The sequence below is a fragment of the Salmo salar genome, chromosome 01 (assembly GCF_965601325.2).
Source record: "Salmo salar chromosome 01, fSalSal1, whole genome shotgun sequence".
Taxonomy (NCBI): Eukaryota; Metazoa; Chordata; class Actinopteri; order Salmoniformes; family Salmonidae; genus Salmo; species Salmo salar.
In genome coordinates, this window is record NC_138291.1 from 168,188,691 (window position 1) to 168,209,992 (window position 21,302).

Below are 21,302 nucleotides of genomic sequence, written 5' to 3' on the forward strand. Positions count from 1 at the left end.
GCGTGGACTCAGGCCTCCAGTAGCGAGCGAGCGTGGACTCAGGCCTCCAGTCAGTGAGCGAGCGAGCGTGGACTCAGGCCTCCAGTCAGTGCGAGCGAGCGAGCGTGGACTCAGGCCTCCAGTGAGTGAGCGAGCGAGCGAGCGTGGACTCAGGCCTCCAGTGAGTGAGCGAGCGAGCGAGCGTGGACTCAGGCCTCCAGTGAGTGAGCGAGCGAGCGAGCGTGGACTCAGGCCTCCAGTGAGTGAGGAGCGAGCGAGCGAGCGTGGACTCAGGCCTCCAGTGAGTGAGCGAGCGAGCGAGCGTGGACTCAGGCCTCCAGTCGAGTGACGAGCGAGCGAGCGAGCGTGGACTCAGGCCTCCAGTCAGTGAGTGAGCGAGCGAGCGAGCGAGCGTGGACTCAGGCCTCCAGTCAGTGAGTGAGGGAGTGAGCGAGCGAGCGAGCGTGGACTCAGGCCTCCAGTCAGTGAGAGAGCGAGCGAGCGAGCGTGGACTCAGGCCTCCAGTCAGTGAGGAGGAGCGAGCGAGCGTGGACTCAGGCCTCCAGTCAGTGAGGAGGAGCGAGCGAGCGTGGACTCAGGCCTCCAGTGAGTGAGAGAGCGAGCGAGCGTGGACTCAGGCCTCCAGTCAGTGAGTGAGCGAGCGAGCGAGCGAGCGTGGACTCAGGCCTCCAGTGAGTGAGCGAGCGAGCGAGCGAGCGTGGACTCAGGCCTCCAGTGAGTGAGAGAGCGAGCGAGCGAGCGTGGACTCAGGCCTCCAGTGAGTGAGAGAGCGAGCGAGCGAGCGTGGACTCAGGCCTCCAGTGAGTGAGGAGCGAGCGAGCGAGCGAGCGTGGACTCAGGCCTCCAGTGAGTGAGTGAGCGAGCGAGCGAGCGTGGACTCAGGCCTCCAGTCGAGTGAGAGAGCGAGCGAGCGAGCGTGGACTCAGGCCTCCAGTCAGTGAGTGAGGAGCGAGCGAGCGAGCGAGCGTGGACTCAGGCCTCCAGTGAGTGAGTGAGCGAGCGAGAGAGCGAGCGTGGACTCAGGCCTCGCAGTGAGTGAGTGAGCGAGCGAGCGAGCGTGGACTCAGGCCTCCAGTGAGTGAGTGAGCGAGAGAGCGAGCGAGCGTGGACTCAGGCCTCCAGTGAGTGAGTGAGCGAGCGAGCGAGCGAGCGTGGACTCAGGCCTCCAGTGAGTGAGTGAGTGAGAGAGCGAGCGAGCGTGGACTCAGGCCTCCAGTGAGTGAGTGAGTGAGAGAGCGAGCGAGCGTGGACTCAGGCCTCCAGTGAGTGAGTGAGTGAGAGAGCGAGCGAGCGTGGACTCAGGCCTCCAGTGAGTGAGTGAGCGAGAGAGCGAGCGAGCGTGGACTCAGGCCTCCAGTGAGTGAGTGAGCGAGAGAGCGAGCGAGCGTGGACTCAGGCCTCCAGTGAGTGAGCGAGCGAGCGAGCGTGGACTCAGGCCTCCAGTGAGTGAGCGAGCGAGTGCGAGAGCGAGCGAGCGTGGACTCAGGCCTCCAGTGAGTGAGCGAGTGCGAGCGAGCGAGCGAGCGAGCGTGGACTCAGGCCTCCAGTGAGTGAGAGAGCGAGCGAGCGAGCGTGGACTCAGGCCTCCAGTGAGTGCGAGAGCGAGCGAGCGAGCGTGGACTCAGGCCTCCAGTGAGTGAGCGAGCGAGCGAGCGAGCGTGGACGCAGGCCTCCAGTGAGTGCGAGAGCGAGCGAGCGAGCGTGGACTCAGGCCTCCAGTGAGTGAGCGAGGAGAGAGCGAGCGAGCGTGGACTCAGGCCTCCAGTGAGTGAGCGAGAGAGCGAGCGAGCGTGGACTCAGGCCTCCAGTGAGTGAGCGAGAGAGCGAGCGAGCGTGGACTCAGGCCTCCAGTGAGTGAGCGAGAGAGCGAGCGAGCGTGGACTCAGGCCTCCAGTGAGTGAGCGAGAGAGCGAGCGAGCGTGGACTCAGGCCTCCAGTGAGTGAGTGAGAGAGCGAGCAGCGAGCGTGGACTCAGGCCTCCAGTGAGTGAGAGAGAGAGCGAGCGAGCGTGGACTCAGGCCTCCAGTGAGTGAGCGAGTGAGAGAGCGAGCGAGCGTGGACTCAGGCCTCCAGTGAGTGAGGAGTGAGAGAGCGAGCGAGCGTGGACTCAGGCCTCCAGTGAGTGAGCGAGTGAGAGAGCGAGCGAGCGTGGACTCAGGCCTCCAGTGAGTGAGCGAGTGAGAGAGCGAGCGAGCGTGGACTCAGGCCTCCAGTGAGTGAGGGAGGAGCGAGCGAGCGTGGACTCAGGCCTCCAGTGAGTGAGGAGAGCGAGCGAGCGTGGACTCAGGCCTCCAGTGAGTGAGAGAGCGAGCGAGCGTGGACTCAGGCCTCCAGTGAGTGAGTGAGCGAGCGAGCGAGCGTGGACTCAGGCCTCCAGTGAGTGAGCGAGAGCGAGCGAGCGTGGACTCAGGCCTCCAGTGAGTGAGGGAGCGAGCGAGCGTGGACTCAGGCCTCCAGTGAGTGAGCGAGAGAGCGAGCGAGCGTGGACTCAGGCCTCCAGTGAGTGAGCGAGCGAGCGAGCGTGGACTCAGGCCTCCAGTGAGCGAGCGAGCGTGGACTCAGGCCTCCAGTGAGTGAGAGAGAGAGCGAGCGAGCGTGGACTCAGGCCTCCAGTGAGCGAGCGAGCGTGGACTCAGGCCTCCAGTGAGTGAGAGAGCGAGCGAGCGTGGACTCAGGCCTCCAGTGAGCGAGCGAGCGTGGACTCAGGCCTCCAGTGAGCGAGCGAGCGTGGACTCAGGCCTCCAGTGAGCGAGCGAGCGTGGACTCAGGCCTCCAGTGAGCGAGCGAGCGTGGACTCAGGCCTCCAGTGAGCGAGCGAGCGTGGACTCAGGCCTCCAGTGAGCGAGCGAGCGTGGACTCAGGCCTCCAGTGAGCGAGCGAGCGTGGACTCAGGCCTCCAGTGAGCGAGCGAGCGTGGACTCAGGCCTCCAGTGAGCGAGCGAGCGTGGACTCAGGCCTCGAGCGAGCGAGCGAGCGTGGACTCAGGCCTCCAGTGAGTGAGCGAGCGAGCGAGCGTGGACTCAGGCCTCCAGTGAGTGAGCGAGCGAGCGAGCGAGCGTGGACTCAGGCCTCCAGTGAGTGAGAGCGAGAGCGAGCGAGCGTGGACTCAGGCCTCCAGTGAGTGAGGAGCGAGCGAGCGAGCGTGGACTCAGGCCTCCAGTGAGTGAGGGAGCGAGCGAGCGTGGACTCAGGCCTCCAGTGAGTGAGCGAGCGAGCGAGCGTGGACTCAGGCCTCCAGTGAGTGAGGAGAGAGCGAGCGAGCGTGGACTCAGGCCTCCAGTGAGTGAGAGAGCGAGCGAGCGAGCGTGGACTCAGGCCTCCAGTGAGTGAGAGAGAGAGCGAGCGAGCGTGGACTCAGGCCTCCAGTGAGTGAGAGAGCGAGCGAGCGTGGACTCAGGCCTCCAGTGAGTGAGAGAGCGAGCGAGCGTGGACTCAGGCCTCCAGTGAGTGAGAGAGCGAGCGAGCGTGGACTCAGGCCTCCAGTGAGTGAGAGAGAGAGCGAGCGAGCGTGGACTCAGGCCTCCAGTGAGTGAGAGAGGAGCGAGCGAGCGTGGACTCAGGCCTCCAGTGAGTGAGTGAGAGAGCGAGCGAGCGTGGACTCAGGCCTCCAGTGAGTGAGAGAGCGAGCGAGCGTGGACTCAGGCCTCCAGTGAGTGAGAGAGCGAGCGAGCGTGGACTCAGGCCTCCAGTGAGTGAGGAGCGAGCGAGCGAGCGTGGACTCAGGCCTCCAGTGAGTGAGGAGGAGCGAGCGAGCGTGGACTCAGGCCTCCAGTGAGTGAGAGAGGAGCGAGCGAGCGTGGACTCAGGCCTCCAGTGAGTGAGTGAGCGAGAGAGCGAGCGAGCGTGGACTCAGGCCTCCAGTGAGTGAGTGAGCGAGAGAGCGAGCGAGCGTGGACTCAGGCCTCCAGTGAGTGAGTGAGCGAGAGAGCGAGCGAGCGTGGACTCAGGCCTCCAGTGAGTGAGTGAGCGAGAGAGCGAGCGAGCGTGGACTCAGGCCTCCAGTGAGTGAGTGAGGAGAGAGCGAGCGAGCGTGGACTCAGGCCTCCAGTGAGTGAGTGAGTGAGAGAGCGAGCGAGCGTGGACTCAGGCCTCCAGTGAGTGAGTGAGTGAGAGAGCGAGCGAGCGTGGACTCAGGCCTCCAGTGAGTGAGTGAGTGAGAGAGCGAGCGAGCGTGGACTCAGGCCTCCAGTGAGTGAGAGAGGAGCGAGCGAGCGTGGACTCAGGCCTCCAGTGAGTGAGAGAGAGAGCGAGCGAGCGTGGACTCAGGCCTCCAGTGAGTGAGTGAGGAGCGAGCGAGCGAGCGTGGACTCAGGCCTCCAGTGAGTGAGTGAGAGAGCGAGCGAGCGTGGACTCAGGCCTCCAGTGAGTGAGTGAGTGAGAGAGCGAGCGAGCGTGGACTCAGGCCTCCAGTGAGTGAGTGAGTGAGAGAGCGAGCGAGCGTGGACTCAGGCCTCCAGTGAGTGAGTGAGTGAGAGAGCGAGCGAGCGTGGACTCAGGCCTCCAGTGAGTGAGTGAGGGAGCGAGCGAGCGTGGACTCAGGCCTCCAGTGAGTGAGTGAGTGAGAGAGCGAGCGAGCGTGGACTCAGGCCTCCAGTGAGTGAGTGAGTGAGTGAGTGAGGAGCGAGCGAGCGTGGACTCAGGCCTCCAGTGAGTGAGTGAGTGAGAGAGCGAGCGAGCGTGGACTCAGGCCTCCAGTGAGTGAGTGAGTGAGAGAGCGAGCGAGCGTGGACTCAGGCCTCCAGTGAGTGAGTGAGTGAGAGAGCGAGCGAGCGTGGACTCAGGCCTCCAGTGAGTGAGTGAGTGAGCGAGAGAGCGAGCGAGCGTGGACTCAGGCCTCCAGTGAGTGAGTGAGTGAGAGAGCGAGCGAGCGTGGACTCAGGCCTCCAGTGAGTGAGTGAGTGAGTGAGAGAGCGAGCGAGCGTGGACTCAGGCCTCCAGTGAGTGAGTGAGTGAGTGAGAGAGCGAGCGAGCGTGGACTCAGGCCTCCAGTGAGTGAGTGAGTGAGTGAGAGAGCGAGCGAGCGTGGACTCAGGCCTCCAGTGAGTGAGTGAGTGAGGAGAGAGCGAGCGAGCGTGGACTCAGGCCTCCAGTGAGTGAGTGAGTGAGTGCGAGAGCGAGCGAGCGTGGACTCAGGCCTCCAGTGAGTGAGTGAGTGAGAGAGCGAGCGAGCGTGGACTCAGGCCTCCAGTGAGTGAGTGAGTGAGAGAGCGAGCGAGCGTGGACTCAGGCCTCCAGTGAGTGAGTGAGAGAGCGAGCGAGCGTGGACTCAGGCCTCCAGTGAGTGAGTGAGTGAGAGAGCGAGCGAGCGTGGACTCAGGCCTCCAGTGAGTGAGTGAGAGAGAGCGAGCGAGCGTGGACTCAGGCCTCCAGTGAGTGAGTGAGTGAGAGAGCGAGCGAGCGTGGACTCAGGCCTCCAGTGAGTGAGTGAGTGAGCGAGCGAGCGAGCGTGGACTCAGGCCTCCAGTGAGTGAGTGAGAGCGAGCGAGCGTGGACTCAGGCCTCCAGTGAGTGAGAGAGCGAGCGAGCGTGGACTCAGGCCTCCAGTGAGTGAGTGAGTGAGAGAGCGAGCGTGGACTCAGGCCTCCAGTGAGTGAGTGAGTAGAGCGCGAGCGAGCGTGGACTCAGGCCTCCAGTGAGTGAGTGAGTGAGAGAGCGAGCGAGCGTGGACTCAGGCCTCCAGTGAGTGAGTGAGTGAGAGAGCGAGCGAGCGTGGACTCAGGCCTCCAGTGAGTGAGTGAGAGAGCGAGCGAGCGTGGACTCAGGCCTCCAGTGAGTGAGTGAGAGAGCGAGCGAGCGTGGACTCAGGCCTCCAGTGAGTGAGAGAGCGAGCGAGCGTGGACTCAGGCCTCCAGTGAGTGAGAGAGTGAGCGAGCGAGCGTGGACTCAGGCCTCCAGTGAGTGAGTGAGGAGCGAGCGAGCGTGGACTCAGGCCTCCAGTGAGTGAGGAGAGAGCGAGCGAGCGTGGACTCAGGCCTCCAGTGAGTGAGAGAGAGAGCGAGCGAGCGTGGACTCAGGCCTCCAGTGAGTGAGTGAGAGAGCGAGCGAGCGAGCGTGGACTCAGGCCTCCAGTGAGTGAGAGAGCGAGCGAGCGAGCGTGGACTCAGGCCTCCAGTGAGTGAGGAGCGAGCGAGCGAGCGTGGACTCAGGCCTCCAGTGAGTGAGTAGAGAGAGCGAGCGAGCGTGGACTCAGGCCTCCAGTGAGTGAGAGAGAGAGCGAGCGAGCGTGGACTCAGGCCTCCAGTGAGTGAGGAGAGAGCGAGCGAGCGTGGACTCAGGCCTCCAGTGAGTGAGGAGAGAGCGAGCGAGCGTGGACTCAGGCCTCCAGTGAGTGAGTGAGAGAGCGAGCGAGCGTGGACTCAGGCCTCCAGTGAGTGAGTGAGAGAGAGCGAGCGAGCGTGGACTCAGGCCTCCAGTGAGTGAGTGAGTAGAGCGAGCGAGCGTGGACTCAGGCCTCCAGTGAGTGAGTGAGTGAGAGAGCGAGCGAGCGTGGACTCAGGCCTCCAGTGAGTGAGTGAGTGAGAGAGCGAGCGAGCGTGGACTCAGGCCTCCAGTGAGTGAGGAGAGCGAGCGAGCGTGGACTCAGGCCTCCAGTGAGTGAGAGAGCGAGCGAGCGTGGACTCAGGCCTCCAGTGAGTGAGTGAGTGAGAGAGCGAGCGAGCGTGGACTCAGGCCTCCAGTGAGTGAGTGAGTGAGAGAGCGAGCGAGCGTGGACTCAGGCCTCCAGTGAGTGAGTGAGTGAGAGAGCGAGCGAGCGTGGACTCAGGCCTCCAGTGAGTGAGTGAGTGAGCGAGCGAGCGAGCGTGGACTCAGGCCTCCAGTGAGTGAGTGAGTGAGAGAGCGAGCGAGCGTGGACTCAGGCCTCCAGTGAGTGAGTGAGTGAGAGAGCGAGCGAGCGTGGACTCAGGCCTCCAGTGAGTGAGTGAGTGAGAGAGCGAGCGAGCGTGGACTCAGGCCTCCAGTGAGTGAGTGAGTGAGAGAGCGAGCGAGCGTGGACTCAGGCCTCCAGTGAGTGAGTGAGTGAGCGAGCGAGCGAGCGTGGACTCAGGCCTCCAGTGAGTGAGGAGCGAGCGAGCGAGCGTGGACTCAGGCCTCCAGTGAGTGAGAGAGCGAGCGAGCGTGGACTCAGGCCTCCAGTGAGTGAGAGAGCGAGCGAGCGTGGACTCAGGCCTCCAGTGAGTGAGAGAGAGAGCGAGCGAGCGTGGACTCAGGCCTCCAGTGAGTGAGGAGCGAGCGAGCGAGCGTGGACTCAGGCCTCCAGTGAGTGAGAGAGCGAGCGAGCGAGCGTGGACTCAGGCCTCCAGTGAGTGAGAGAGCGAGCGAGCGAGCGTGGACTCAGGCCTCCAGTGAGTGAGAGAGCGAGCGAGCGAGCGTGGACTCAGGCCTCCAGTGAGTGAGAGAGAGCGAGCGAGCGTGGACTCAGGCCTCCAGTGAGTGAGAGAGCGAGCGAGCGAGCGTGGACTCAGGCCTCCAGTGAGTGAGAGAGCGAGCGAGCGAGCGTGGACTCAGGCCTCCAGTGAGTGAGGAGAGAGCGAGCGAGCGTGGACTCAGGCCTCCAGTGAGTGAGTGAGAGAGCGAGCGAGCGTGGACTCAGGCCTCCAGTGAGTGAGAGAGCGAGCGAGCGTGGACTCAGGCCTCCAGTGAGTGAGGAGGAGCGAGCGAGCGTGGACTCAGGCCTCCAGTGAGTGAGAGAGTGAGCGAGCGAGCGTGGACTCAGGCCTCCAGTGAGTGAGAGAGCGAGCGAGCGTGGACTCAGGCCTCCAGTGAGTGAGTGAGAGAGCGAGCGAGCGTGGACTCAGGCCTCCAGTGAGTGAGAGAGCGAGCGAGCGAGCGTGGACTCAGGCCTCCAGTGAGTGAGTGAGAGAGCGAGCGAGCGTGGACTCAGGCCTCCAGTGAGTGAGTGAGAGAGCGAGCGAGCGTGGACTCAGGCCTCCAGTGAGTGAGAGAGCGAGCGAGCGAGCGTGGACTCAGGCCTCCAGTGAGTGAGTGAGAGAGAGCGAGCGAGCGTGGACTCAGGCCTCCAGTGAGTGAGAGAGAGAGCGAGCGAGCGTGGACTCAGGCCTCCAGTGAGTGAGAGAGAGAGCGAGCGAGCGTGGACTCAGGCCTCCAGTGAGTGAGTGAGTGAGAGAGCGAGCGAGCGTGGACTCAGGCCTCCAGTGAGTGAGAGAGAGAGCGAGCGAGCGTGGACTCAGGCCTCCAGTGAGTGAGAGAGGAGCGAGCGAGCGTGGACTCAGGCCTCCAGTGAGTGAGTGAGAGAGCGAGCGAGCGTGGACTCAGGCCTCCAGTGAGTGAGGTGAGAGAGCGAGCGAGCGTGGACTCAGGCCTCCAGTGAGTGAGTGAGAGAGCGAGCGAGCGTGGACTCAGGCCTCCAGTGAGTGAGTGAGTGAGCGAGCGTGGACTCAGGCCTCCAGTGAGTGAGTGAGGCGAGCGAGCGTGGACTCAGGCCTCCAGTGAGTGAGAGAGCGAGCGAGCGTGGACTCAGGCCTCCAGTGAGTGAGTGAGTGAGCGAGCGAGCGTGGACTCAGGCCTCCAGTGAGTGAGATGAGAGAGCGAGCGAGCGTGGACTCAGGCCTCCAGTGAGTGAGTGAGAGAGCGAGCGAGCGTGGACTCAGGCCTCCAGTGAGTGAGTGAGTGAGAGAGCGAGCGAGCGTGGACTCAGGCCTCCAGTGAGTGAGTGAGTGAGAGAGCGAGCGAGCGTGGACTCAGGCCTCCAGTGAGTGAGTGAGTGAGAGAGCGAGCGAGCGTGGACTCAGGCCTCCAGTGAGTGAGTGAGTGAGAGAGCGAGCGTGGACTCAGGCCTCCAGTGAGTGAGTGAGAGAGAGAGCGAGCGTGGACTCAGGCCTCCAGTGAGTGAGTGAGAGAGAGAGCGAGCGTGGACTCAGGCCTCCAGTGAGTGAGTGAGGAGAGAGCGAGCGAGCGTGGACTCAGGCCTCCAGTGAGTGAGTGAGTGAGAGAGCGAGCGAGCGTGGACTCAGGCCTCCAGTGAGTGAGTGAGTGAGAGAGCGAGCGAGCGTGGACTCAGGCCTCCAGTGAGTGAGTGAGTGAGGCGAGCGAGCGTGGACTCAGGCCTCCAGTGAGTGAGTGAGTGAGAGAGCGAGCGAGCGTGGACTCAGGCCTCCAGTGAGTGAGAGAGCGAGCGAGCGAGCGTGGACTCAGGCCTCCAGTGAGTGAGAGAGCGAGCGAGCGAGCGTGGACTCAGGCCTCCAGTGAGTGAGAGAGCGAGCGAGCGAGCGTGGACTCAGGCCTCCAGTGAGTGAGAGAGCGAGCGAGCGAGCGTGGACTCAGGCCTCCAGTGAGTGAGAGAGCGAGCGAGCGAGCGTGGACTCAGGCCTCCAGTGAGTGAGAGAGCGAGCGAGCGTGGACTCAGGCCTCCAGTGAGTGAGGAGCGAGCGAGCGAGCGTGGACTCAGGCCTCCAGTGAGTGAGGAGGAGCGAGCGAGCGTGGACTCAGGCCTCCAGTGAGTGAGAGAGCGAGCGAGCGTGGACTCAGGCCTCCAGTGAGTGAGGAGCGAGCGAGCGAGCGTGGACTCAGGCCTCCAGTGAGTGAGAGAGCGAGCGAGCGTGGACTCAGGCCTCCAGTGAGTGAGAGAGCGAGCGAGCGTGGACTCAGGCCTCCAGTGAGTGAGAGAGCGAGCGAGCGTGGACTCAGGCCTCCAGTGAGTGAGAGAGCGAGCGAGCGAGCGTGGACTCAGGCCTCCAGTGAGTGAGAGAGCGAGCGAGCGTGGACTCAGGCCTCCAGTGAGTGAGAGAGCGAGCGAGCGAGCGTGGACTCAGGCCTCCAGTGAGTGAGAGAGCGAGCGTGGACTCAGGCCTCCAGTGAGTGAGAGAGCGAGCGAGCGTGGACTCAGGCCTCCAGTGAGTGAGAGAGCGAGCGAGCGTGGACTCAGGCCTCCAGTGAGTGAGAGAGCGAGCGAGCGTGGACTCAGGCCTCCAGTGAGTGAGAGAGGAGCGAGCGAGCGTGGACTCAGGCCTCCAGTGAGTGAGAGAGCGAGCGAGCGAGCGTGGACTCAGGCCTCCAGTGAGTGAGAGAGCGAGCGAGCGAGCGTGGACTCAGGCCTCCAGTGAGTGAGAGAGCGAGCGAGCGAGCGTGGACTCAGGCCTCCAGTGAGTGAGAGAGCGAGCGAGCGAGCGTGGACTCAGGCCTCCAGTGAGTGAGAGAGCGAGCGAGCGAGCGTGGACTCAGGCCTCCAGTGAGTGAGAGAGCGAGCGAGCGAGCGTGGACTCAGGCCTCCAGTGAGTGAGAGAGCGAGCGAGCGAGCGTGGACTCAGGCCTCCAGTGAGTGAGAGAGAGAGCGAGCGAGCGTGGACTCAGGCCTCCAGTGAGTGAGAGAGAGAGCGAGCGAGCGTGGACTCAGGCCTCCAGTGAGTGAGAGAGAGAGCGAGCGAGCGTGGACTCAGGCCTCCAGTGAGTGAGAGAGAGAGCGAGCGAGCGTGGACTCAGGCCTCCAGTGAGTGAGAGAGAGAGCGAGCGAGCGTGGACTCAGGCCTCCAGTGAGTGAGAGAGAGAGCGAGCGAGCGTGGACTCAGGCCTCCAGTGAGTGAGAGAGCGAGCGAGCGAGCGTGGACTCAGGCCTCCAGTGAGTGAGAGAGAGAGCGAGCGAGCGTGGACTCAGGCCTCCAGTGAGTGAGAGAGAGAGCGAGCGAGCGTGGACTCAGGCCTCCAGTGAGTGAGAGAGCGAGCGAGCGAGCGTGGACTCAGGCCTCCAGTGAGTGAGAGAGCGAGCGAGCGAGCGTGGACTCAGGCCTCCAGTGAGTGAGAGAGCGAGCGAGCGAGCGTGGACTCAGGCCTCCAGTGAGTGAGAGAGCGAGCGAGCGAGCGTGGACTCAGGCCTCCAGTGAGTGAGAGAGAGAGCGAGCGAGCGTGGACTCAGGCCTCCAGTGAGTGAGAGAGAGAGCGAGCGAGCGTGGACTCAGGCCTCCAGTGAGTGAGAGAGAGAGCGAGCGAGCGTGGACTCAGGCCTCCAGTGAGTGAGAGAGAGAGCGAGCGAGCGTGGACTCAGGCCTCCAGTGAGTGAGAGAGCGAGCGAGCGAGCGTGGACTCAGGCCTCCAGTGAGTGAGAGAGCGAGCGAGCGAGCGTGGACTCAGGCCTCCAGTGAGTGAGAGAGAGAGCGAGCGAGCGTGGACTCAGGCCTCCAGTGAGTGAGAGAGAGAGCGAGCGAGCGTGGACTCAGGCCTCCAGTGAGTGAGAGAGAGAGCGAGCGAGCGTGGACTCAGGCCTCCAGTGAGTGAGAGAGCGAGCGAGCGAGCGTGGACTCAGGCCTCCAGTGAGTGAGAGAGAGAGCGAGCGAGCGTGGACTCAGGCCTCCAGTGAGTGAGAGAGCGAGCGAGCGAGCGTGGACTCAGGCCTCCAGTGAGTGAGAGAGAGAGCGAGCGAGCGTGGACTCAGGCCTCCAGTGAGTGAGAGAGCGAGCGAGCGAGCGTGGACTCAGGCCTCCAGTGAGTGAGAGAGAGAGCGAGCGAGCGTGGACTCAGGCCTCCAGTGAGTGAGAGAGAGAGCGAGCGAGCGTGGACTCAGGCCTCCAGTGAGTGAGAGAGAGAGCGAGCGAGCGTGGACTCAGGCCTCCAGTGAGTGAGAGAGAGAGCGAGCGAGCGTGGACTCAGGCCTCCAGTGAGTGAGAGAGAGAGCGAGCGAGCGTGGACTCAGGCCTCCAGTGAGTGAGAGAGAGAGCGAGCGAGCGTGGACTCAGGCCTCCAGTGAGTGAGAGAGAGAGCGAGCGAGCGTGGACTCAGGCCTCCAGTGAGTGAGAGAGCGAGCGAGCGAGCGTGGACTCAGGCCTCCAGTGAGTGAGAGAGAGAGCGAGCGAGCGTGGACTCAGGCCTCCAGTGAGTGAGTAGAGAGAGCGAGCGAGCGTGGACTCAGGCCTCCAGTGAGTGAGAGAGAGAGCGAGCGAGCGTGGACTCAGGCCTCCAGTGAGTGAGAGAGAGAGCGAGCGAGCGTGGACTCAGGCCTCCAGTGAGTGAGAGAGAGAGCGAGCGAGCGTGGACTCAGGCCTCCAGTGAGTGAGAGAGAGAGCGAGCGAGCGTGGACTCAGGCCTCCAGTGAGTGAGAGAGAGAGCGAGCGAGCGTGGACTCAGGCCTCCAGTGAGTGAGAGAGCGAGCGAGCGAGCGTGGACTCAGGCCTCCAGTGAGTGAGAGAGCGAGCGAGCGAGCGTGGACTCAGGCCTCCAGTGAGTGAGAGAGCGAGCGAGCGAGCGTGGACTCAGGCCTCCAGTGAGTGAGAGAGCGAGCGAGCGAGCGTGGACTCAGGCCTCCAGTGAGTGAGAGAGCGAGCGAGCGAGCGTGGACTCAGGCCTCCAGTGAGTGAGAGAGCGAGCGAGCGAGCGTGGACTCAGGCCTCCAGTGAGTGAGAGAGCGAGCGAGCGAGCGTGGACTCAGGCCTCCAGTGAGTGAGAGAGCGAGCGAGCGAGCGTGGACTCAGGCCTCCAGTGAGTGAGAGAGCGAGCGAGCGAGCGTGGACTCAGGCCTCCAGTGAGTGAGAGAGCGAGCGAGCGAGCGTGGACTCAGGCCTCCAGTCAGTGAGTGAGCGAGCGAGCGAGCGTGGACTCAGGCCTCCAGTCAGTGAGTGAGCGAGAGAGCGAGCGTGGACTCAGGCCTCCAGTCAGTGAGTGAGCGAGAGAGCGAGCGTGGACTCAGGCCTCCAGTCAGTGAGTGAGCGAGAGAGCGAGCGTGGACTCAGGCCTCCAGTCAGTGAGTGAGCGAGAGAGCGAGCGTGGACTCAGGCCTCCAGTCAGTGAGTGAGCGAGAGAGCGAGCGTGGACTCAGGCCTCCAGTCAGTGAGTGAGCGAGAGAGCGAGCGTGGACTCAGGCCTCCAGTCAGTGAGTGAGCGAGAGAGCGAGCGTGGACTCAGGCCTCCAGTCAGTGAGTGAGCGAGAGAGCGAGCGTGGACTCAGGCCTCCAGTCAGTGAGTGAGCGAGAGAGCGAGCGTGGACTCAGGCCTCCAGTCAGTGAGTGAGTGAGAGAGCGAGCGTGGACTCAGGCCTCCAGTCAGTGAGTGAGTGAGAGAGCGAGCGTGGACTCAGGCCTCCAGTCAGTGAGTGAGAGAGCGAGCGTGGACTCAGGCCTCCAGTCAGTGAGTGAGAGAGCGAGCGTGGACTCAGGCCTCCAGTCAGTGAGTGAGAGTGGACTCAGGCCTCCAGTGAGTGAGAGAGCGAGCGTGTCTTCCCTCGGAATGTGTTTATGCCAGCACTCCTCCTATCTGAACCCTTTGACGAGAGAGAAAGACGTGTAGCTACAACAAGAGAACAGAGGGCATCAAAGAAGAGAAAGTTGGTTATATGTCGACTGCAGCGGACAGCTGCCTTACATCCAACTCTGCCCCTAGGGCAGCTCTGAGGTCACCGCCAGTTGAGTCAAAGGGTTATGGATGAGCTCCCAGAACTTTCTCTTCTCTCTATTTTAGTACAGATCAGATGAGGACAGGCAGCCACACATTGTCAATATTTCCATCAGCTCCACGATGGACAGTGATGAGAAGCCTAGCTCAGCCCCTAGACAGAGGACAATATATAGGGTAGCTTATGCTTCAGTGATCCTTAATTATGCACTAGAGATATCAGATATTAGTCTGTTCTAGAAAGTCCTTCTCTAGTGCCAGTAAGGAGGGGAAGTGTTGGACACTGCTGCTACTCGTTGTTTATTATCTATGCAGTCACTTCACCCCTACCTACATGTACAAATTACTTCAACTAACCTGTACCCCTGCACACTGACTCAGTGCCGGTACCCCCTGTATATAGCCTTGTTATTGTTATTTTGTGTTACTTTTTACTTTAGCTTACTCGGTAAATATTTTCTTAACTCTTCTCGTACTGCACTGTTGATTAAGGGCGTGTAAGTAAGCATTTCACGGTAAGGTCTACACTTGTTGTATTCGGCGCATGTGACAAATAAAGTTTGATTTGATATTTGTCCCTCTCTCCTTCAAATCAGTACATGGATTATCGGCAGTATGGTTTACTATGGCTCTGACAAGTGTTTTAATTACAAATGTGGTGCTGGTCAGTCTGGTCATGGAAGAGTTGCTGTCGATGTGGGATCCTCAGGTCAGTGAAAGCTGAAGCTCGGGATGTATTTGAGCCTGAGAAGAAAGAAAGAGAACGAGGGGTTAATGAGTCATCTCAGTCTCTCTCCCAATCTTTCCTTAAGTTACTCACTGATGCTACAAGGCTACCTAATACAGACTGTGCTGCGGTAGACACACAGGAGACGCAAACCAATAGTCTTTTTTTTATTCTCTGTTATCCGTCTAATAAATCTTCCCTATTTCCTCATTTATACAGTCTCAGACAGACATACCCACCCCTGAGGTCAAACTGATCCATGCCAGACATAATCAGAGAAGCCTACCCTTATTTTCACCATACATTATGAACATTACCCTGAAGCCATGAGTTGCAGGACATCCTATACATTTTCTTACATAAGAATTTGAAAATACATGATTTATATTTCCATGTCATCTACTAGAACTAATAATTTGACCAGATAAGAGCATTGTGCTGTACTGGCAGTAGACATGAACTTGTCTAGATGACATCATGAGCAGCTTTTGTGCATCGTGTAAAGACCAAAGATATCCAAATTAGCCAATGATGTCAGTCGCTGGGGCGAGGACGGGACAGCCCCACCCTGTCCCAGCACAACATCCCTGTCATTAGCTCCATGTTATTATTCAGTTATAGCACTGGCAAAGGCTTAAAGTTATGCACGTAATATAGCTATTTACCCATCATCAATCAGTTATTTAACGAGGCTTGGTTTCTCCGGAAAGATGAAGTCAATATCTGGAAAGCTGAGACTGCCTTTTACTGAGTGTAAGAAAATGAAGTAACATCTATTATAAACACACTGTACGAAATCTGCCTGTCTACAGTCAGATACACAGCACACCCAGATTGTGGTGGAAAAACACTGTCTGTACAGGAACATAGTCTTTAATTCTCAAATCAGACAGCTGCTGCTGAACAGTCACACATGCAGTAGTCAGAGGCACACATGACAATGTTTTGAAACAGTGGAGCGATCCAGCAGCAGCAGTCTTGTTTGGGTGGGTCAAAGAGAGGGGGGGATTGATAACACAGCTCCTTTAAAAACAGAGAGAGAAGGAGGGGGAGACAGAGAGGTACACATTACTTGTCTCACTCACCTTGTATGTTGTTTAACTGCTCCTGTCTGCAAAGGATGATCAGTGTGCTCCATCCTCTGTTCCTTTCTCTCTCCCCTTAGTCCTCACTCTGTCTGGGTTCGCTTGATACAGTCAGAGCAGAGCCAGGCGTAGGGGACAAAGACTATGACATCACAGTCTCTCACAGTGAGACGACACTGTTCTCTCTCCACTCACACACACAATACATGGGGTCACCAAAGCAAGAAGAGGGTGTGTCCAATTACATTAATTTACCCAGCATGCAGTAGGGGCTCAGTGGCCCCTAAACATCCCTAAAAGCTTAATCAATGGGAAGCGTCTGGTCTTCTAGATTACCTATTGATCTGGCCAACATTCAAAATGATATTTTAATACTGAGATTAAAAATCACAACTCTTCCCTTATAAGTGTTTGGAAAGATGGCACAGTCTGTGAGCAGAATCGTTATAACCAGATACTAAACCACTAATCAGTGTATCCTATGGGGTGTGGCAGTGGGATAGGTAAGTAGTCATCAATACATCAAAGTGAGACATATTGATCATATTGTTGTGTCATGGTTCAGAATGAGAATATTTGTTAAAAGGATGTCAGCAAGCAATAAACCAAACTTCTGGTTCTAATTCAACACTGTGTGCTGTGCCTTTGAGTGAAAACCAGTGTTCAAATATGATTACACACCAAGCACAAGATAGAGCAGGCTTTTAATCATATAACCATTTATAATTACATCTGTTTTCCAGACAATCCCAGACAATCATCTGAGTGTGGATCAACCACAGAAGTCAAATAGCATCAAAAGATCATCATCACTATGACTCTCTCTCTCGTCATTGAAAAACAGCAGTTGCTTAACTCCTATTATTGTTTTGGGGAAAAGATATGAGGCGAGTTATTATCTATGCAATCAATCCCACCACAGCAACCTATGTTCAACCATTTACCAGTGAAAATGAAACTCTTACACGCAAGTGTGTGTACACAACCCAACGTAGACACACAAACCAGGAATTCAGAGGTGAATTAAGAAAATAATCACAGACCGCTGGAATGTACCACAGGGACCCTCACTGTATAGTCAACTGTCATAACTAAGTTACAACACTTCAGCAACCCATTGGCAGCCTATAATAATAATAAGAAACTCTAAGGTGTCTGAGCACAGAGAAAGGTTTTCATTGCACTTCTCCACAAAAACAAACCCCCTTCGGAGGTTTCACTTCTTTACAGAATTGCCAAAAACAAAGGAATACGGAATACCAAAACATATATATTTAAAAAAATGGGGGAAACATTTACTTCTCTTCGGACACCAACATACCAATTACCATCACAGAATCACTCAAACTTTCACATTTAGGTTCCAACACTGTCATTCAGCATCCATTACATAGCATTGCTACAGTAGACAGACACGCTTGAACGTATGTCAGTTAACCATTAAATGGCTAGTTGGCATACTGAAGGAATCAGAACTCAGGTGAAGCTCATAATGACATGCCCGCTTGGATTACATCATCTCCCTCTTATACATTGTTAGAAAAAAAGGTGCTATCTAGAACCCAAAAGGGTTCCTCAGCTGTCCCCATAGGATAACCCTTTTTGGTACCAGGAAGAACCCTTTTGGGTTCCATCTGGTTTCTACATGGAACCCAAAAGAGTTCTACCTGGAACCAAAAAGGGTTCTCCTATGGGGACAGCCTCAGAACCCTTTTGGAACCGTTTTTACTAAGAGGGTACACAACAACATCCTCCTGCCAACCAATACCAAAGGAAAGGAAAACAAGTTTGAACATCTGTGTTAGCGTGCAGTACTAACATGCACACTGCAGGTTAATGAACCTTTATGGTAAGAGGGATAAGGGTGAATATGATATTTCCCCAAGCAGAGAGACAAGTGCAGGCAGGTGCCGGCTAGTGACCTGGGGGAGTGTTGAATTCTGGGATATGGAGCTGGGGAGAAGTACGAGACGTGATAGAGATTTGACAAATATAGCCCTTCTCACTATTCCACACTGGTCACCTCTATCTCTATCCCTGCAGGGGGACTGGGGGTTGGACCCCCCTCTCTTTCCTCCCTACTAGCCTGATATCCTGACCTGGGGCTACTCTCCTGAGGGCCCCCTCCTCCCCTGTAGATCTTCTGCAGTTTCCCAATAGCCTGGTCCCAGAACAGTTTGTGCCATCTTGCCAACTAAACCATAGAGCGTTAGTAAGACGGCACAAACAGATCTGAGACAAGGCTCATCTCCTACACCTCAAAACCTTGTGAAATCACTCACTAAGGAACGGAGAGAGAGAATCCCCTCATCTGCTTGTTCATACTGTCTGTAAACATACACTATTAGGGGGTCTTGTTGGGATGAGCTTTAATCTGCAAGACTTAAATAAATAAATTATAACGTCAATTGACTATGCGATGAGACGGCACGAGTCACGCCAATCAGAAAACACTGTAGTCCTCCTCGGAAAGAAGCAGAACATACAACTCTGAACATCCTTTTAATGCTTTACATTTTGTTTTTTTTACATCAGTCCTTCTGTTGTCTCGTGAAAAGTAAAGAAAAATGAGTGGCCGACGTGTCGTCACTGAATGTCTTGTGTGGAGAAGAATGTACATGTTGACCCGAGTCGTCAAGCAGCAATTAACACTGACGATGTCACACTCCTCGGCATCATGGTCCCAAACACCATTACCTCCCTCCACTTCTCGTCTGAACACCTTTAACGATGACACACCTACTACACTAGTGCAGCAGCTCTTTTGATTTAGACTTAACCTGCCAACCAACCATAGCTGCTAACAGCTTCAGAGACATGGTGTCACGCAATGTTATTTTTCACTTAAAAATCTTATTAAGATTTCTTCAATAAATAAGACCTTTTCACTACGATAGGATGATAATTGACAACTATGTCTTTCTGCACAGGTAATAGAATGAGGCGCGTTGCTATGTTTTACAAAGTGCTCCTGACAAGGCTTCTCTTCACCCAGGTGTAGGAGTCAGACAGACGACCTAGGAGGGAAGGGAAAAAAATTGCTGATAAAAAAGGAAAATACACCAAGGGCATATGGAAATGGACTTGCAGGAATTCTGTGTATTCTGGTATGTAAAGTATTTTTTGTAGAATTTAGGGATGTGACAAATTAAAAAATGTCAACGTTTAAAATGCCCTTTTTGGGGTGGGGAGTTTCCTTTAAAACTATAAGAAAATGTCATAAAATTCCATGAGAAATCCTATTGCGTGGTATGACTGTTAGGGGGCAATGAAGTTCTACCGCAGTCATACAGTAGTGTTAGGGTTGAACTGGCTATTTGTTTGCATAACCTATATAATATACCAGGGAAGCTATGCTACAATATTAAGTGTATAAACTACGGATAAGTCAACTGCTGAAGACAAGAACTACAACCGGCGACAGGAAGTGCGTCACGAGGCTGGGACCAGCCTGCACGCCGACGATAGGAGGAGCGAGTTTAAACCACGCTCCTCCTCCCTCTGACAGGCCAGCATTGAGCGGGAACTATCTCTGTCAGAGTATATAAGAGAGAACAATAGGATGTGACGTTCTCTTCTCTGTCTGCCCTGCGTGGTGTCACAGCGAGACCGTATGACTTATTTACCATACACGTGTTTGCAATAATTAAAGAACAAAGAAAACTTTAGTTACATTTTGCCAAATAATTTGTTCTAATACCAGATTTGAATTGACGCGACTTTACAGTAGGCTTAAGGCTTCCGCGTGCTTCTGTTTGGCTGGCGCCTAGCTGAGCTCGGCTAGGCTAACCGAACGAGTGTGCTCGCATGCTTGTAAATCGGAAAGAAACGCGTCAATAGTTTGTCCATCTTGAGACGTCGTAGCCAGTATACAATTCCTCAAAATAGAATGAATAACTCAGAACGCTTTTCCTGAGGATATCTTAGTCTCGCAATTTTACATCTAACTAAGATGTTTGGTACAGTATTTCTCAATGCAAAAATGTGCATGAAAACAAGTCATCTGTCATTGAATGACAACAAAGACTTTTCTGAAGAATCCCTACTGTTGACAAATCACAGATGAATAGACTTCGGCTTGCTTCAAGAAAAACATTTGTGTGCCCGAACTGAAAAAAAACCTTTACCCAATTCCAAAACTAACAAAAACGACAGATTAAATTGTCCCGAACACAACCGAGAATTCACATTCACTCAGTGTTCCTTCCATTTGTTTATGTGCATTAGCAACTCACAACAAAAAATAAACATAGCCAAGAAATCCCAGTTCTTCTCCCTACATTCTCTTTTCCCTTCGGTACGTGTCTCTCAATTTCGATCCGACCGCTCCCTCTACACACACTCTTGCTGACTCTACCGCATGACTGCAGCGGGTTTACTAACACGTTAGTTATAGTAGCTATGTTGACTACGACGTTAGCTAATATGGTGACAAAGATGTAGGCTGTGTGTAGCGGTATGATAATGTTTGGCTTGGAAAGTTGATGCGTTGTGGACTGATGTCCACAAGCGAAGGGAAAAGGTGAGAGGAGGGGAGAGAGCATATATGCTGTAATAGAAATAAGGCCACGCTCATTGAAATAGGCACCGACCGCCACTGGGTTACCTACCCCCCCTAAACATAGGCAGGTTCCAGACTGAAATATGAAACAAAAACAGGTAGGGGTGAAGTCAAACACAGGGCAAAAGAAAGCTGCATTTGGCGCGTTATCTACTGGTTAAAAAGGGACACATTTTTGCTTTCTAATGTAATTAACTGTATGTCTCAACTCCAAGTGATATGAGAAAGACACACTTGCAGTTCTTCATTTAGCAAATTACCTCGCAACTCAACTAGGCCATTGACAATGGCTGCATATCAACTGCAATCATTTCTGTTTTCCCCCCAACGGTTAACGACGAGGACGTGAGGAGCACTTTATATCCGTGGCAAATTATTTGAAAGATGCATATCCCCTCCTATTAACGTTACAGCATTGTTGTGTTCTGTAGGCATATCTGTAAAAAACAAAGTTCATTTTGATGATGATTAGGACCTGTTAGTGGTAGGGGCGAACATTTTCCGTCAGGGATTTTGTCATAGCGTTACCGATTGAATTTCCTTTAAATGTTTTAACGTTCACACCTATAGTAGAATTGCCTAGCTTTTGATGTTTTATTGTGCAAGACAAATTCCCCTTCAGGGCAATGATATCTATCGCTCTCTCTACCTAGTTACAGTATCTGGGATCTCAAACACAGTTGACCTGATTCACAAACTGTTTATATATTACATGAAGTACATTACCTACATAGAGATACACACAGAGACCCACAAAGAATGTACAGGTAACTTACAAAAAGGAAACACCGACATAAAGCTTAATAATTTGGTGTTTTGTTGGTGGTGAAAACCGCCGTCTCAGGCGCCACTCCAGAATCTCCCATAAGTTTTCAATTGGGTTGAGATCTGGTGCTCATCAAACCATTTAGTGACCACTTGTGCCCTGTGGATGGGGGCATTGTCATCCTATGAGGGTATAGCCATGCTAGTCAAAATAATGGCCTGCCCAGCATTTATATTCAAGACCCTAAGTGTTATGGGATGTTAATTGCTTAATTAACTCAGGAATCACTTGTGAGGAAGCACCTGCTTTCAATATACTTTGTATGCCTCATTTACTCAAGTGTTTCCTTCATTTTGTCAGTTACCTGTATGACGTCATGAAAATGACCTGAGCTACGTGAGAGAACAGAGTGAGTGGACTGTAGCGGTACCAGATAGTTACAGGAGAATGACCTGAGCTACGTGAGAGAACAGAGTGAGTGGACTGTAGCGGTACCAGACAGTTACAGGAGAATGACCTGAGCTACGTGAGAGAACAGAGTGAGTGGACTGTAGCGGTACCAGACAGTTACAGGAGAATGACCTGAGCTACGTGAGAGAACAGAGTGAGTGGACTGTAGCGGTACCAGACAGTTACAGGAGAATGACCTGAGCTACGTGAGAGAACAGAGTGAGTGGACTGTAGCGGTACCAGACAGTTACAGGAGAATGACCTGAGCTACGTGAGAGAACAGAGTGAGTGGACTGTAGCGGTACCAGACAGTTACAGGAGAATGACCTGAGCTACGTGAGAGAACAGAGTGAGTGGACTGTAGCGGTACCAGACAGTTAC

General features: G+C 55.7%; 1 protein-coding gene across 9 annotated transcripts in view; it reads right to left on the reverse strand.

The window, feature by feature from the left end:
• The window catches only part of usp20 (ubiquitin specific peptidase 20), a 69,860-nt gene that overhangs the window by 28,063 nt on the left and 20,495 nt on the right, over window positions 1–21,302 (reverse strand). For 8 of the 9 annotated variants that reach the window (XM_082956130.1, XM_082956129.1, XM_082956136.1 and 5 more), the window contains one exon: window positions 13,984–18,161. The gene's annotated coding sequence lies outside the window, so the exon portion shown is untranslated. The remainder of the gene's footprint in view (window positions 1–13,983; window positions 18,162–21,302) is intronic. The other variant, XM_082956126.1, reaches the window with a different exon arrangement.